Genomic DNA, 16,576 nt, shown 5'->3' on the forward strand with positions numbered 1-16,576 from the left:
TAAATACCTAGGGAGGAGAAAATAATGGGTGTGAAGGTAAATGACCATCAACTTAATACAAACTGCCAAATGCAGAAGAGGTTATATAAACACCGACAGTGACCATATGATAAACCAATCATAAATATGCTAAGAATAGAGATAAGGAAATCAAACTATATCACTAAAGAAAATAAGCAAAACATGAAAGAAAGGCAAGAAAGGATCAGAGAAAATCATTAGAAACCACAGCCAAACAGGCAGTAAAATGGCAATACGTACGTACGTATCGATCATTACTTTGAAGGTAAATGGAGTGAATGCTCCAATCTAGAGACGTACAGTGTAAGAACGGATGAAAAAACAAAACCGATTTGTATGCCTATAAGTGACCCACTTTACACCTCAAGAACGATAGTGAGAGGATAGAGAAACATTGCACACATTAATGTCAAATGAAACCTGGAGTAGCAACACTTGTATCAGAAAAAAATACACTTAAAAAAAGTACGTAATAAGAGACAGAGGAGGACACTATATAACAGTAAAGGGTACAATCCAAAAAGAAGATATAACAAGTGTAAATGTATCCCACAATTGGGTGGGATTTATTCCCAAGCTGCAAAGGTGGTTCAATATTTGCATATCAACCAACGTGACACAATACATCAACAGGAGAAAGGATAAGGACCACAGGATCTGGGCACCTTGGTGGCTCAATCCTTTAACAGTCTGACAACAGCTCAGGTCATGACTTCATAATTCGTGAGTTCAAGTCGCATGTCAGACTCTGTGCTGAAGGCTCAGAGCCAAGAGCCTCCTTCGAATTCTGGGTCTCCCTCTCTCGCTGCCCCTCCCCTGCTTACGCACTGTCTCTCTCAAGATTAATAAACTTGAAAAGAAAAGAACCATGCGGTCATTTCAATACACGCAGAAAGGAGCATTTGACAAAGTACAACATCCACTCAGGATTATAACCCCCTAAACTAGGTTTACAGGAAACATACATCAACTTAATAAAGGTTATCTATGAAAACCCTGCAGTTATAATCCACCTCAATGGGGAAAATCTGAGAGGTTTTCCTGTAAGGCAGGAAGAAGACAAGGATGTTTACTCTTACCACTTTTAATAAATTACTGGAAGTCCTAGACACAGCCAGCAGACAAACGAAATGGAACTAAACTGAAATAAAATAAAATAAAATAAAATAAATAAATAAATAAATAAATAAATTAAATAAAACAAATAAAATAAAATAAATAAATAAAATAAAATAAAATAAAAATAAAGAAATGAATAAAATAAAATAAAATAAAATAAAAATAAATAAATAAATAAATAAATAAATAAATAAAATAAAATAAATAAAATAAAATAAACCAATAAAATAAATAAATAAAATAAAATAAAGTAAAATCAAACACAACTCCAAATCTGGAGGAAGTGAAACTTTCACACTTTGCAGATTACATGACACTGTATATAGAAAACCCTAAAGAGTCCACCCAATAACTGCTAGAACTGATAAATGAATTCAGCAATGTCACAGGATACAAATCACTGTAGAGAAATCTGTTGTAAATGGAGAAAACAATACTGAAGCAATAGAAATAGAAATTAAGAAAACAGTCCTATTTACACTTGTACACCAAATAATAAGATGTCTATGAATAAGTGTAACCAAAGTGGTGAGTGACCTATACTCTGAAAAGTATAAAACAGTGATGAAATTCAAGGTGACACAAAGACATGGAAGGACATTCCATACTCATGCGTCGGAAGTACAAACATAGTGAAAATGTCTATACTTCCCAAAGCAATGGACACAATTAATGCAATTTCCATCAAAATACCAACAACAGTTTTCACAGAACTAGAACAGTCCTAAAATGTGTATGGAACCACAAAAGACCCCAATCTTCAGAGTGAACAACCTTTATGGGAAGTGGTAATTATGGATGGCGTTATGCCTCTGGATCTTCTGCTCCACAACACGGTAACTCTGGCCTAAGCATTTGAACAAACGTTAGATATATCCCAACCAGGGATCATTCTACAAAATACATCCTACAAACGTACCCTCAACACTTTGCAGATTATGTAAAATATGGAAAAATCTAAAAATCGTCATGGCCAAGTGGAGCCTAAGGAGACAGGATGACTCTAATGTGCCAGCTGGGATGAGTCTGGGACAGAAGAGGTTCAAACCGAAGCAATCTGAACACAAATATAAACTTTAGTTAATACTACCATATCTCTTCGGGATACTGATTGCGATCATGTACCAACTCGTATGACATCCATAGTCAGAAAACAGTCTGTTGTATGTAGAGACTCAATAATATCTTCCCCATTTTTCTGGTAGCTAGAAACCCATCACGAATGAAAAGATTATTAGTAATCATGGTTTTATGCTTGCAACACATGATATTATATGACTAGTTCTAATATTAGTTACTAGTGATGGCCATGTACCTATTCTTGTTGTTCTTACTCTTGTTTAATTGAAATAATAGCATTCACGGTAGAGAAAACTGAATGCATGACAAACACTTCATAGAAACATCTACTTTACATACTTTAAGATAATAATGTATGTATATACCACTCTATTATGTGGTATGTAAATTAAGTGTTTTTCTGATCTTCAACGAGCATGTCATTGAAAGGCTTTCCATAAAGGTGGTTATCCTGGATAATGAATGATACTCAGATTTTACAGGATATACTTCACTTCATGCCTGAACACTGTCAAAACTAAAAATGTACACACGGCCAGAGGAATCACTGTGACTGGCTCACTGATTGTAAGGAATCCTTGGTTGAATATTTTCACACATATTTTTTATCAGGAATACAAGAGAATCAAATGTTTCCAAATCAAAGAGATATTCAAAGACTGGAAGAACAATAGGGAATTCGAGGGGTTTCAGAAGGATAAGATGTGACCATGAAGTGGCAGTCACAGGCAAGCAGCTTTTTCTGGTCCACTTTGATAGGTTTGCATGAGGGTATGTGACCTGCCAAAGGGTAGGTCCCAGAAGCACCAGAGGGAAAGACAACGCTTTAGGGAGAGGTGACTTGGAAAGGGTGCTTCTGTGCCTAAATGATGGCTCAGCAACCTCGCTGGGGGTCGGTCCCTGGGTGAAAGACCTCGAAAGGCCAACAGTAACCTAGACTCACAAAGATCTTAGTAACATAGATCAAAGTAACTTAAAGCCACAAAGATCTTAGGGCCACAGAGTTGATCTTCCTCTATGATTAGGAGATAGTTACAGTGTCACAGGATACGATCATTGGGCCACCAGTAGATGGCTAAAATATTATTTAGGGCTACACATGTAATAAAAAATGCATACATAAAATTTGGCTTTGGAATGTTAAGAAAAATCACAGGCCCACCATGGAGTTACTTATGTTAAGGTCCCATGTCACTAAACCTAATTTCATTCCTGTAGGAATGTAACCTTTAACCAGTCAGCAAAGAATTTCCTAGCCAGTGCTGGAAGTACATCTCATAGATCCTTGCCATTCCCCTCAGAGAGGCAGTCTTGCCTAAATAAGGTATTCCATGCCCCTAATTTTTTTAAGTTTATTAATTTTGACAGAGAGAGAAAGAGAGCACACGCAAGGGAGGGGCAGGACAAGAGGGAAAGAGACAATCCCACGACCGAGAGGTCATGATCTGATCCAAGATCAAGAGTCAGACACTTAACAAGCCATCCAGGCACCCCGAGAATGTGGAGTTGCAAAGGTTAGAAGCCTTGGCTGGGACACAGCCCTGAGGGCACTGGCCTACTCCTGAAGAGAAGGCAGCCATCAACCTACAGGCAGATGGCATGGAAACAGTGATCTGGACAAAGCCTGGTGCACACAGTGGGGAGATTATACACTCATCGTGGAGACCATCCCTGAGAGGCAGTGTTCACAACGAGGCGACAAAGAGCTAGGACAGAGGAGCTGCGTGGTGCCATTTCCCTGCTCTACCCCCTGCCCCCTGCCCCCCAGCATAAACACAGAGCCGTCTGCTGGAAACAAGGCAGTTCCCACACTGGCTGCCTAAGCTGCTTACACCAACCCCACCTTCCTGTGCTCTGGCGAGACTGGCCTTCTAGGTCATTCAAGGTTGCCTCAGTCCCAATGGAGCTGGCCCCTTCCCCAGAAGACCAGGTGGACCCCATGACCACACCACCTCTCTTGACCAAAGAGTTGTGCAGGCCTTCACTTCTAGGAGCAGCCGTTTCAAGTCCATTTAGCAAGCAGATCAGAGCAGACCTAGATCAGACTCGCCACATTCTGGCCAAGGACCCTACCTTTCCCATACAACTGCCCTGAAGGATAGTGCAGCCAGAACACAAAACAGGGCACGCAACACACGCCACAGACACTCCGTGAAGTGCCAGGCCCTGGACATTGGATGACCTCCTCTTCATAAAACCATTCAATTCACAGGCAGATAACACAATGAGCTTTGGTAACAGAGATGGCACACACTCAACCAAAATTCCAAGACAAGAGGAAGGCATCCCAAATGAAAGAACAAGATACGGTCATGGGCAGAGAAATGGAGGGAACACTTCCAAACTCATTCTATGAGGCCAGCATGGCCTTGAGTCCAAGCTGGACAAAGACCCCACTAAAAAGGAAAACTACAGACCAATTTCCCTGATGACCATGGATGCAAAAAATCTCAACACAAAGTGGCAAACTGGATCCGACAATACAGAAAAAGAATTATTCAGCACAATGAGGTGGATTTTATTCCTGGGATGCACAACCGATTCAATATCCGCAAATCAACTGATGTGATATATCACGTTGATAAAAGAAAGGATAACAACCACATGAGCCTCTCCATAGATGCAAAATAAACATTTGACAAAATGCAGCAGCATCCTTTCTTGATGAGAAAAAAAAAAAAACCCTCATGAAACGAGGGATAGAAGGATCGTGCCTCAATATGAGAATGTCCAGATATGAAAGTCCCACAGCTAATAACATCTTCAATAGGGAAAACGTGAGAGCTTTCCCCCTAAGGTCAGGAACACGACAGGGATGTCCATTCTCAGCACTGTTATTCACCATTCTGTTGGAAGTCCCAGCCTCAGCAATCAGACGACAAAAAGAAATACAAGCTGTCCAAGTTGGCAAAGAGGGGTCAAGCTTTCCCCCTCACAGATATGATGCTCTCCGTGGAAAATCCAAACGACTCCACCAAAAAACTTCTAGGACTGATACAGGAATTCAGGAAAGTCTCAGAATATAAAATCAATATACAGAAGTTGATTGCATTTCTATACACCAATAATGAATCAACAGAAAGAAAATTAAGGAATTGATCTCACTTACAACCGCACGGAAAAGCATAAAATACCCAGGGATAAATCTAACCAAAGAGGTAAAAGATCAGTACATTAAAACAATAGAGGGGTGCCTGGTTGGCTCAGTCGGTTAAGTGCCGACTTTGGTTCAGGACATGATCCCGCGTTTGTGGGTTTGAGTCCTGTGACGGGCTCTGTGCTGACAGCTCGGAGCCTGGAGCCTGCTTCAGATTCCGTGTCTCCCTCTCTCTACCTCTCCCCTGCTCACGGGCTCTTGCTCGCTCGCTCACTCTCTTGAAAATAAATAAACATTAAAAAAATTAAAAGAACAAACCATACAACATCTATGAAAGAAGGTGAAGAAGACACAAAGAAATGGAAAAACATCCCATGCTCATGGATTAGAAGGACAAATATGGTGAAAATGTCAATACTACCCAAAGCAATGGACAAATTCAATGTAACTCCTATCAAAATAACACCAGCATTCTTCCAGAGCTAGAACAAACAATCCTAAAATCTGTATGGAACCTGAAAAGACCCCAAAGAGCCAAAGTAATGTTGAAAAAGAAAAAAACAAAACTGGAGACATTACAATTCTGGACTTTATGGTGCATCAGAAAGCCGCAATCATCAAGACAGTATGGGACGGGCACAAAAACAGACACATTGATCAAAGGAACAGAATAGGGACCCCAGAAATGGACCCTCAAAATTATGGCCAAGTCATCTATGACCAAACAGGAAAGAATATCCAAAGGAATAAAAGAGTCTCTTCAGCACATGGTACTGGGGAAAATGGACAGTGAGAAGAATGAACCTGGACTATGTTCTTAAATCTCTGGGTCTCTCTCTCTGTCTCTCTCTCTCTCTCTCTCTCTCTCTCTCTCTCTCTGACTCTCTGTCTCTCTCACACACGCACCTCAAAAGGGATGAAAGATCTAAGTGTAAGACAGGAGACCATCAAAATCCCAGAGGAGAAAAAGGGCAACCTACCTCTTTGATCCTGACTGCAGCAACATATTGCTTGTCAAGACTCCAGAAACAAGGGCAATAAAAACAAAAATGAACTGTTGAGACCTCAAGATAAAAAGCTTCTGCACAGCAGAGGACACAATCAACAAAACCAAAAGGAAACTGAATGGAATGGGAGAAGATATTTGCAGGTGACTTATCAGATAAAGGGTTACTATCCAAACTCTATAAAGAACATATCACACTCAACACCCAAAAACCATATAACCCCGTGAAGAAATGGGCAAAACACATGAAGAGACACTTTAACAAAGATGACATCCAGATTGGTCATACATGAAAAGATGCTCAACCTCATTCGTCATAAGTGAAATACAAATCAAAACCACAATGAGATATCCCCTCACACCTATCAGAATGGCTAAAATTAACATCTCAGGAAACGACAGGTGTTGGCAAGGATGCAGAGAAAGGGAACGCTTTTGCAACGCTGGTGGGAATGCAAAGTGGTGTAGCCATTCTGGAAAAGAGTATGGAGATTCGTTACAAAAAACTGTAAGAGAACTACACTACGACCCAGCAATTGCACTAAGAGGCATTTATCCAAAGGATACACTAATGCTGACTCGAAGGGGCACATGCACTCCAGTGTTTATAGCAGCATTATCAACAATAGCTAAATTATGCAAAGAGCCCAAATGACCACTGGGAGATGAATGGATAAAGAAGATGTGGTATATTCATACAGTGGACTATTACTCGGCGATCAAAAAGAGTGGGATCTTGCTATTTGCAACACGGTGGATGGAACCATACTTTATTATGCTAACCATAATAGGTCAGAGAAAGACACACATCATACGATTTCTCTCATGTGTGGAATTTAATACACTGATGAACATAGTGAAAGGAGAGCAAAAATAAGATACAAACAGGGAGGGAGTCAAATGATAAGAGACTGTTAAATAGAGGGAAGAAGCTCAGGACTCCAGGAAGGTTTCGGAAGAGGGGTATGGGCTAAATAGGTGATGGGCACTCGGGGTGGGGGGGCACTTGGGATGAGTACTGGATATATTTTGTAATGGATAGATCACTAAATTCTAATCCTGAAACTGTATTCCACTACAAGGTAACTAACTTGGGCTTAAATTTTAACAAAGAAGAAAGATAAAAATAGGGAAAGAAATGTACTACCAGTCAAAAGAAAAGAATATTTAAATCAGACTCTTGGAGTGGAAATGAAAGACCAAACGTGTTACAGACAAGAAAGGATCAGAGAAAACATCAAGAAACAATGGCAAAACAACTAGTAGAATGTCACTAAATATATACTTATCAATAATTACTTTGAATGTAAATCCACTACATGCTCCAATCAAAAGACAAGGATAAGGGTGTCAGAATGGACAAACAAAAAAAATAATAATAATAAAGAAAGAAAAAAAAAAAAAACAAGGTCTATCTAGATGCTGCCTACCAAGCCTTATTTGGACATATGTCACCTGCACATTTAAAAGGAGGGAATGAAAAAACATTTATCATGACAACAATGTCAAAAGAAAGCCAGTAGCGGGACACCTGGGTGGCTCAGTCGGTGAAGCGGCCGACTTCAGCTCAGGTCATGATCTCGCGGTCCGTGAGTTCAAGCCCCGCGTCGGGCTCTGTGCTGACAGCTCAGAGCCTGGAGCCTGTTTCGGATTCTGTGTCTCCTGCTCTCTGACCCTCCCCTGTTCATGCTCTGTCTCTCCCTACCTCAAAAATAAATAAAACGTTAAAAAAAATTAAAAAAAAAAAAGAAAGCCAGTAGCAAAACTTGTATTAGGCAAAATAAACTTTAAAACCGAGAGTGTAGTTTGGTACCCTTTGGGTCAATACCTAGCAGTAAAATTGCATGCACCCAATATTTATAGCAGCATTATCAACGGTAGCCAAACTAGGGAGAAAGCCCAAGCATCCATCAACTGATGAAGGTATAGGGAACTTGTGGGGTGTGTGTGTGTGTGTGTGTGTGTGTGTGTGCATGTATACGCATATGTACTCACGTGTATGCTCATATACACATACATATATACATACGTACATACAATGAAATGTAACTCAGCTTCAAAAAGAATGAAATCCTGCCACTTGCCACGATGTGGATGGACCTAGAATGTGTTATGCCAAGTGAAATATGTCAATCAGTGAAAGACACATATATGATTTCACTCGTGTGGAATTTAAGAAACAAAACAGATGAAAACATGGGAAGGGGGCAGGAAAAGAGAAGAGTGGTGACAAACCACGTGAGTCTCTTAACCGTAGAGAAGAAGAGTGAGGGTTGATAGAGGGAGATGTGTCGGCGCTGGGCTAGATGGCAGACGAGTATTGAGGAGAGCACTTGTTGTCATGAGTACTGGGTGTCGTATGTAAGGGATGAATCACTGGATTCTACTCCCGAAACCGAGAACGCACTACATGTCAACTAAGACTTATATTAAAAAAATAACTAAAGCTGTAACAAGAGATGAAGACAGACACTATCTCATGCTCAAGGGGACAGCCAAACAAGAAGATCCAATGCTTGTAAATTTTGATGCGCCCACTATGCAATCACCAATATATAAACACTTAACAAAACCATAAAGGAATGTATAATAATATAACGATAATAGAGGACTTTAACACATCAGTCACATCAATGGACAGAACCTGTAAACAGAAAATCAACAAGGAAACAATGGCTTTGAATGACACACTGGACCAGATGCGTTTAACAGATGTATTCAGAACACTCCATACTAAAATGGCAGAGTACATATTCTTTTCAAGCGCCCAAGGGGCATTCTCCAGAAATGATCACATTCTATGTCACAAACCAGACCTCAACAGGTACCCAAAGACAGAGCCCGACCAAGCATCTTTTCTGACCACAAAGCTACGAAACTTGAAGTTAACCGCACTCATACACACACACACACACACACACACACACACACACACACACGGGGAAAGGCCACAAATCAAGGGAGGTTAAATAACATGCTACGAAATGAATGGGTCAAACAGGAAATCAATGACAAAATACACTGAAACAAATGAAAATGAAAATACACTGGTAAAAACCTTTGGAATGCAGAAAAAGCAATCTGAGATGGAAGTGTATAGCAATACAAGCCTACCTTAAAGAGCAAGAAAAATCTCAAACACTCCTAACTTACAACTAAAGGAATGAGAAGAACAGCAGAAGGAAGGAAATAATAGAGATTTTTTTTTACCTTTTTTTTTTTAATCATCCCTTCAGTTTTAGAAACTCAGAGGTAATGCTTCATAATGCTTTCTGGAGATTAGTTTGTTTGTTTTTCCCAATATATGAAGTTTATTTTCAAATTGGTTTCCATACAACACTCAGTGCTCATCCCAAAAGGTGCCCTCCTCAATACCCATCACCCACCCTCCTCTCCCTCCCACCCCCCATCAACCCTCAGTTTGTTCTCAGTTTTTAAGAGTCTCTTATGCTTTGGCTCTCTTCCCCTCTAACCTCTTTTTTTTTTTTTCCTTTCCCTCCCCCATGGGTTTCTGTTAAGTTTCTCAGGATCCACATAAGAGGGAAAACATATGGTATCTGTCTTTCTCTGTATGGCTTATTTCACTTAGCATAACACTCTCCAGTTCCATCCATGTTGCTACTAAGGGCCATATTTCATTCTTTCTCATTGCCACGTAGTACTCCACTGTGTAAATAAACCACAATTTCTTTATCCATTCATCAGTTGATGGACTTTTAGGCTCTTTCCATAATTTGGCTATTGTTGAGAGTGCTGCTATAGACATTGGGGTACAAGTGCCCCCATGCATCAGTACTCCTGTATCCCTTGGGTCAATTCCTAGCAGTGCTATTGCTGGGTCATAGGGTAGGTCTAGTTTTCATTTTTTGAGGAACCTCCACACTGTTTTCCAGAGGGGCTGCACCAGTTTGCATTGCCAACAACAGTGCAAGAGGGTTCCCGTTTCTCCACATCCTCGCCAGCATCTATAGTCTCCTGATTTGTTCATTTTGGCCACTCTGACTGGCGCGAGGCGATATCTGAGTGTGGTTGGAAATAATAGACATTAAGGCAGAAATAAGGGATATACACACCAAAACGACACTAGACCAAATCAATGAAACCAGGGGCTGGTTCCTTGAAAACAGTAATCAACATGAAAACCTCCTAGGCAGAGTTTTCACAAAGAAGAGAGAAAGGACTCAAATAAATAAAATCACCAATAAGAAAGGGTAAACAACAGTCAACACTACAAAAATACAGTTAGAAGATAATATTATGACCTATATGCAACAAATTGGACACTCTGAGAAAAATGGACAAATTCCTAGAAACACAAAAACTACCAAAACTGAAACAGGAAGATACATAAAATCTGAAAACAGAAAGAAATCAAAGCAGTAAGAAAAAAAAAAATCTCCCCCAACACAAGAGTTCAGGGCCAGAGGGCTTCCCTGATGAAGTCTACCATCCATTTAAGGAAGAGGTAATATGTATTCTCCTCGAATTATTACAAAAAGTCAAAAAGAAGGAAAACTTACAAATTCACCTTATGAGGCCATCATCACCCTCATACCAACACCAGATAAAGCCTCCACCAAAACCGAAAACTTCCGGGGCTCCTGTGTGGCTCGGTAGGTTTACTGTCCAACTCTTCATTTTGGATTAGGACATTATCTTGTGGTGCGTGGGTTCGAGTCCCACATTGGACCATGCACTGACAGTGTGGGGCATGGCCAGGATTCTCTCTCTCCCTGTCTCTCTGCCCCTCCCTCACTTTTATGTACTCTATCTAAGGAAACAAAGAAACATTTAAAAACATGTTAAAAAATTTTAAATAAAACTGCAGACCAAAAGCCTGATGAGTATGTATGCACAAATTCTCATTAAAATACCTGCAAATTAAGTCAACAATACATGAATAGAATCATTTACCATAATCAGGTGGGATATATTCCCAGGCTGCAAGGGTGGTTCCACATTCACAGATCAATCTACATGATGCACCACAGTAATAGAAGGATAAGAACAATATGATGCTTTCAACAGATGCAGGAAAACCATCTGACAAAATGTTACATCCGTTCAAGATAAAAACCCTCAGCAAAGTACATTGAGACTCAACCTACCTGCAAATCATAAAGGTCATCTAGGAAAAACCCACAACTCGTCTCATCCTCAATGGGGAAAAACTGAAAGTGTTTCCTCCAAGGTCAGGGACAAGACAGGGATGACCCCTCTCACCACTATTTTTCCACATAGTACAGGAAGTCCTAGCCACAGCAATCAGACAAAAAAAGAAACGAGGCATCCAAATTGGCCAGGAAGAAGCAGAACTTTCGCTGTTTGGAACTGACATGATGCTCTCTATAAAAAACAGGAAAGACTGCAATGAAAATTGCTGGGATTGATATACGAATTCGACAAATCACAATATACAGAAATCAATGTACAGAATTCTATTGCATTTCTGTAGACGAATAATGAATTAACAGAAAGAGAAAGTAAGGGATCCATCCCATTGACAGGTGCACCAAATACCCCAAGATACCTAGAATGAACCTAACCAAAGAGGTGAAAGATCTGTACTCTAAAGGCTGTGAAACACTGATGAAAGAAAAGGAAGAGGACACAAAGAAAAGGAAAAAGATTTCACCCTCATGGATGGGAAGCAGAAAATACTGTTAGAATGTCTACACTCCTCAAAACAATCTGCATATGTAATGAAATCCCTATCACACTAACAGAAACATTTGTCACAGAACTACAACAAATAATCCCAAAATTTGAATGGGACGACAAAGACCCCAAACAGCAAAAACAAAATTGAAGAAGAAAACTAAAGCTGGAGACATTACAATTCCAGACTTCAGGTTGTATTAGAAAGCTGTACTGAGATGAGCAGTATGGTCCTGGCAAAAAACAACATCAACAACAACAACAACAATATCAACAACAACGACAACAACAACGACACAGACGCAGAGATCAATAGAACGGAAACGCAGAAATGAACTCACACCTATATGGTCAATTAATTCTCAACACAGCAGGAAAGCATATCAATGGAAAAAAAAAAAGATAGTCTGGGGACATGTGGGTGGCTGCAAAGCGTGTGATTGTGGGTTCAGCTCAGGTCATGATCTCAGGGCAGTGCAGAGCATGTGTGGGATTCTCAGTCCCCATTTCTCTCTGCCCCTCTTCTGCATTCTCTCTGTCTCTCAAAAATAAATACATAAACTTAAAGAAAATCTCTTCAACATATGGTTTTGGAAAAACTAGACAGCAACGTGCAAAACAAAACAAGACCAACAACGGACCACCTTCTTACAACATACACAAAAGTAAATCCAACATGGATAAAGACCTATGTGTGAAACCTGAAACCATAAAAATCCCAGAGGATAATTAACACAGGCAGTATCTTACTTGACATTGGCCGTACAAACGTCTTTGTAGATATAGCTCCTGAGTGGAGGGAAACACAAGCAAAAATAATGGGACTTCGTAAAAATAAAAAGCTTCTGTCACCAAGGAAATAATCAACAAAACTAAAACACCTACAGAATACTATTTGCAAACGACATCTGATTAAGGGTTAGTGTCCAGAACAAATAAAGTCATACGGCACCCACAAAAGGAGAAATCCGATTAAAAATGGGCAGAAGACACGAATGGACATTTTCCCAAGGAAGACATACACATGGCCAAAGCCATGTGAAAAGATGCTCAACAATACTGATCTTCAGGAAAATACAATTCAAAAGTACAACGAGATAACACATCACATCCGTCAGAATGACTAAAATCAATGAAGGTTGAAACAGCAGGTGTTGCCAAGGATGTGAGGAAAGAGAAACCCTCTTGCACTGTGGGTAGGAACGCAAACTGGTGCAGCCACACTGGAAAACATCACGGAGATTCATCAAAAAAAAAAAAAATGCAAATGGAACTACCTTACGATCCAGCAATTTCACCACGAGGTATTTCCACAAAGAATATAAAAATAATCCTTCAAAGGGATACATGCACCCTGATGTTTACAGCAGCATTTTCTACAACAGCCAAATTACGGAAACTTCCCAAGCATCCATCAACTGATAAATGAATTGAGATGTAGTATATGGAATGTAATATTATTTAGCTGTAAAAACAGGAAATCTTGTCATTTGCCACGAGGTGGAGGAGCGACAGAATGTTATGCTGGGTGAAAAATGCCTGTCAGAGAAAGACAAATACCAGGTGATTTCACGAACACGTGGAAATAAAACAAAACAAAGGGGGGGGGGTGAAGGACACAGTGACAAACAAACAGACTCTTCACTGGGAAACAAACTGAGGGCTTCCACAGCGAGGTGGGGAATGGGTGAAACAGCTGCTGGGGATTAAGAAGTGCACCTGGGATGAGCACCAGGTGACGCGTGCAAGGGTTACTCTACATTGCACACCTGAAACTATTCCACTCGGTCTTCACTCACTGGAATTTAAATTAAAAGATAACCTAAGGTTAATGACAGGTACGAACCAGGTTTTCTGTAGTTTTCAATCACTTCACTAGGTTGGAAAAATAACCACGAAATTTTTAAAAAAGCATGTATGATGTGGGGGACAGTTGTGCCCTTACCTCCGTCTCTGGTTCCAGCAGGATGCAGAAACTGGGTCCCAGCTCATTCTTCTAGAAGGTCCTGAGACGAGCATTTCATGTGTTCACGTCCTAACGGAATGCAGCTCCCGTGCTTCTCAACTTCTGTCAGGGTTTCTTCCCGGAAACGAGCCTGAATCTGGAACAAACCATCGACTGCATCCATGAGGTGATGTCGTGGGACCCCGCAATCCATGAGTCCTTCAGTAAAATATGTCTTGTTCAAATACTGTCCGGGAAGGGGAGGAATGAAACACGGGAACAGCCCAGAAAATGCAAGGGCCTGTGCTGCCCAGCAACCAGCTTGCCCAGGGAAGCCACCCAGCGCCCCCTCCTCAGCACTCAGTACAACAAGGCAGCGACTCAGGAGATGCCAAGTTGCTGCAAAGCTCCCAAGGTCTCCCCAGGGGTGGGCGGCAGAACGCGCTGGAAAGGCAGCTATGCTCTCTGTCCTGAGGCAGCCACAAGAGGCCCTGAGTCCTCTGGGAGCAACAGCGACCCTTCCTGCTCTGAGGTGTCCTGGGTCAGAAAAGCCGATGGTGCGCCCTCTGCTGGCCATCACTGCCCAGGCAGAGGAACCCGCCCCTCCGGGTCTGTGGTGCTCGAGCTCTCTCTGCCGGCCACCATGGGAATTCCTGCAATGTTGAAGGCCCTGGGGGCTCAGCTGAGGGACCGAAGGTGCCCTGGGCAACCCAGCCTGTTCTCCACATTGGGAAGGGTCTTAGTGACAGCGCCTGGGACACAAAGAAATCTTTTCCTTCTCCTTTCTTGTGAGTGAAGAATGAAACCGAATTTATTAACGTAATGACATCATTTGTAATGCTTTAAGCAATGTTCCCAGAAAAATAGACCGCCAAATTACACATGCTGAACAAGAGGTAATGGTGTTGACCACCTAAGTGTGTAGGTTAGATAAAGAATGGACACCTTTGAGAGAGAGATACCGGCTTCCAGCTATGGAAAGAATGAGCCTAGGGATACAAGGGACAGCCAATGGAAGAGAGTCAATCCTGTAGTAATACTGTTGCATGCTTTCACATGATAGCTACACTTGTGCTTAAGTACAACATAATTTATAGACATATGGAAGGACTACAATGTATGCCTAAAACGAATACAACAAATGTGTGAAGAATATTTCAATTAAAAGTCGACATCCTTTATGCTATCTTTAATTTCTCTTTCTTTGCCAATAAGCTCTCATTCCTGGGGCGCTTGGGTGGCTTACTTGGTTAAGCGTCCGCCTTCCACTCAGGCCATGATCTTGCAGCCCTTCAGTTTGAGACCCGCGTCAGGCTCTGTCCTGACAGCTCAGAGCCTGGAGCCTGCCTCACATTCAGTATCTCCCACTCTCTCCCCCATCCGCAGCTCGGGCTCTCTCATAAAAGGAAAAAAAAGAAACATTAAAAATAAAAAGTCATTCCTAATTTAGAATCTGTGAAATTCCATCTATACCAGATTCTCTAACATGACCATCTTGATGTTTAGAGCTTATCTGAAAAGTCACTAATAATATCTGATGACACATATGTGACAAGGTCAGCATGCAACTTACAGGGAGCTTCACATCTCTTGTGAATTTACGACATGCATCCGTGGCTTATATTTCCAATGAAATGTGCTTTAGGGATACGGATGGATGAAATCATGTCCATCAGTCATGTGGGTCAATTTTCTACAGGACCATCATGTTTTCAGTTAGTAATTGCCATCTCTTCAATATCAAAAGAAAGCTGGGAAAAGGAATTGTCTTTGAAGGACGTAAGAGAAGACTATGGTGTTTTAAAGGGTTCACCTACCTTCTGGAATCCTCAGATTGGTTGTGGACAGGAGGATAGCAACCCACGATTTGGATGCACACCACTCGTTCCAGAGGGAGAATATGGACCTTCTTGTCAAACACTTTTTATCAATATCAGCAGTTCAACTCTGCCAGGTCCAGACTGCCGGACCTGGGGGCAACACGATGCCTCGTGCCTGGGTTCAGAACATGAGGAACGCCAGCTGGTGGCGGGAGGGGGGAAATCCCACAGGGCCTGGGGCAGTGAGGCAGATGACCCCGGGACACCTCCCCACAGGGCGGGCTCTGGAGCTTACCTGCCAAAGAGCAGCACACTCTCCCTGAAGACATCCTTCTCCATGACAGAACATAACGCTGGGCCTCGCAATTCCACGAGAGGTGACGGATGCCCATCTTTTCAATTGCAATGGCCTCTGCAGCGCTTGGCCCCAAGGATGTTGGAGTCTTAGAGTCATGAAACTATGATGCCCATGATACCAGCCCTTTCTGCCCCAACACTCAGAGCCACTACACACATCCCCTCTCCCCTGGCCCATCTCGCCCCGTCCACATACCTGGACCAGGTCTCCACTTTTCTCCTTGTACTTCCTCTTTGTCTCTGTTTCTCTCTAACCACACCTCTCTGTGTTTCTTCCTTTCACTCTCTCGGTCTTGCCCCAATCCCCTATCACTCATCCAGTTTCTCTCCCCTTACCTGTCTCTTTGTCCACCTCTCCCCAGGCTTCAGGCTATCTGCTCTGTGCATGCAGCCCTGTCCAGGAGCACAGGGCACTCCTGTCTCTCTCTCGCTCGTCATGGTTTGTCCCAGGCCCTGATCACAATGGGGGAGAA

General features: G+C 41.7%; 1 long non-coding RNA gene across 1 annotated transcript; it reads right to left on the reverse strand.

Annotated features, from left to right (window-relative positions):
* Positions 1-13,825: 13,825 nt before the first annotated feature.
* LOC145713257 (uncharacterized) lies at positions 13,826-16,112 on the reverse strand. Its single transcript, XR_014136299.1, has 3 exons — positions 16,042-16,112; positions 15,740-15,896; positions 13,826-14,173 (listed from the first exon to the last, which is right to left on the reverse strand). It is a non-coding gene; the product is annotated as an uncharacterized LOC145713257 (long non-coding RNA).
* Positions 16,113-16,576: the final 464 nt, after the last annotated feature.

This window comes from Panthera onca, chromosome E3, assembly GCF_046562875.1.
Source record: "Panthera onca isolate mPanOnc1 chromosome E3, mPanOnc1 haplotype 2, whole genome shotgun sequence".
Taxonomy (NCBI): Eukaryota; Metazoa; Chordata; class Mammalia; order Carnivora; family Felidae; genus Panthera; species Panthera onca.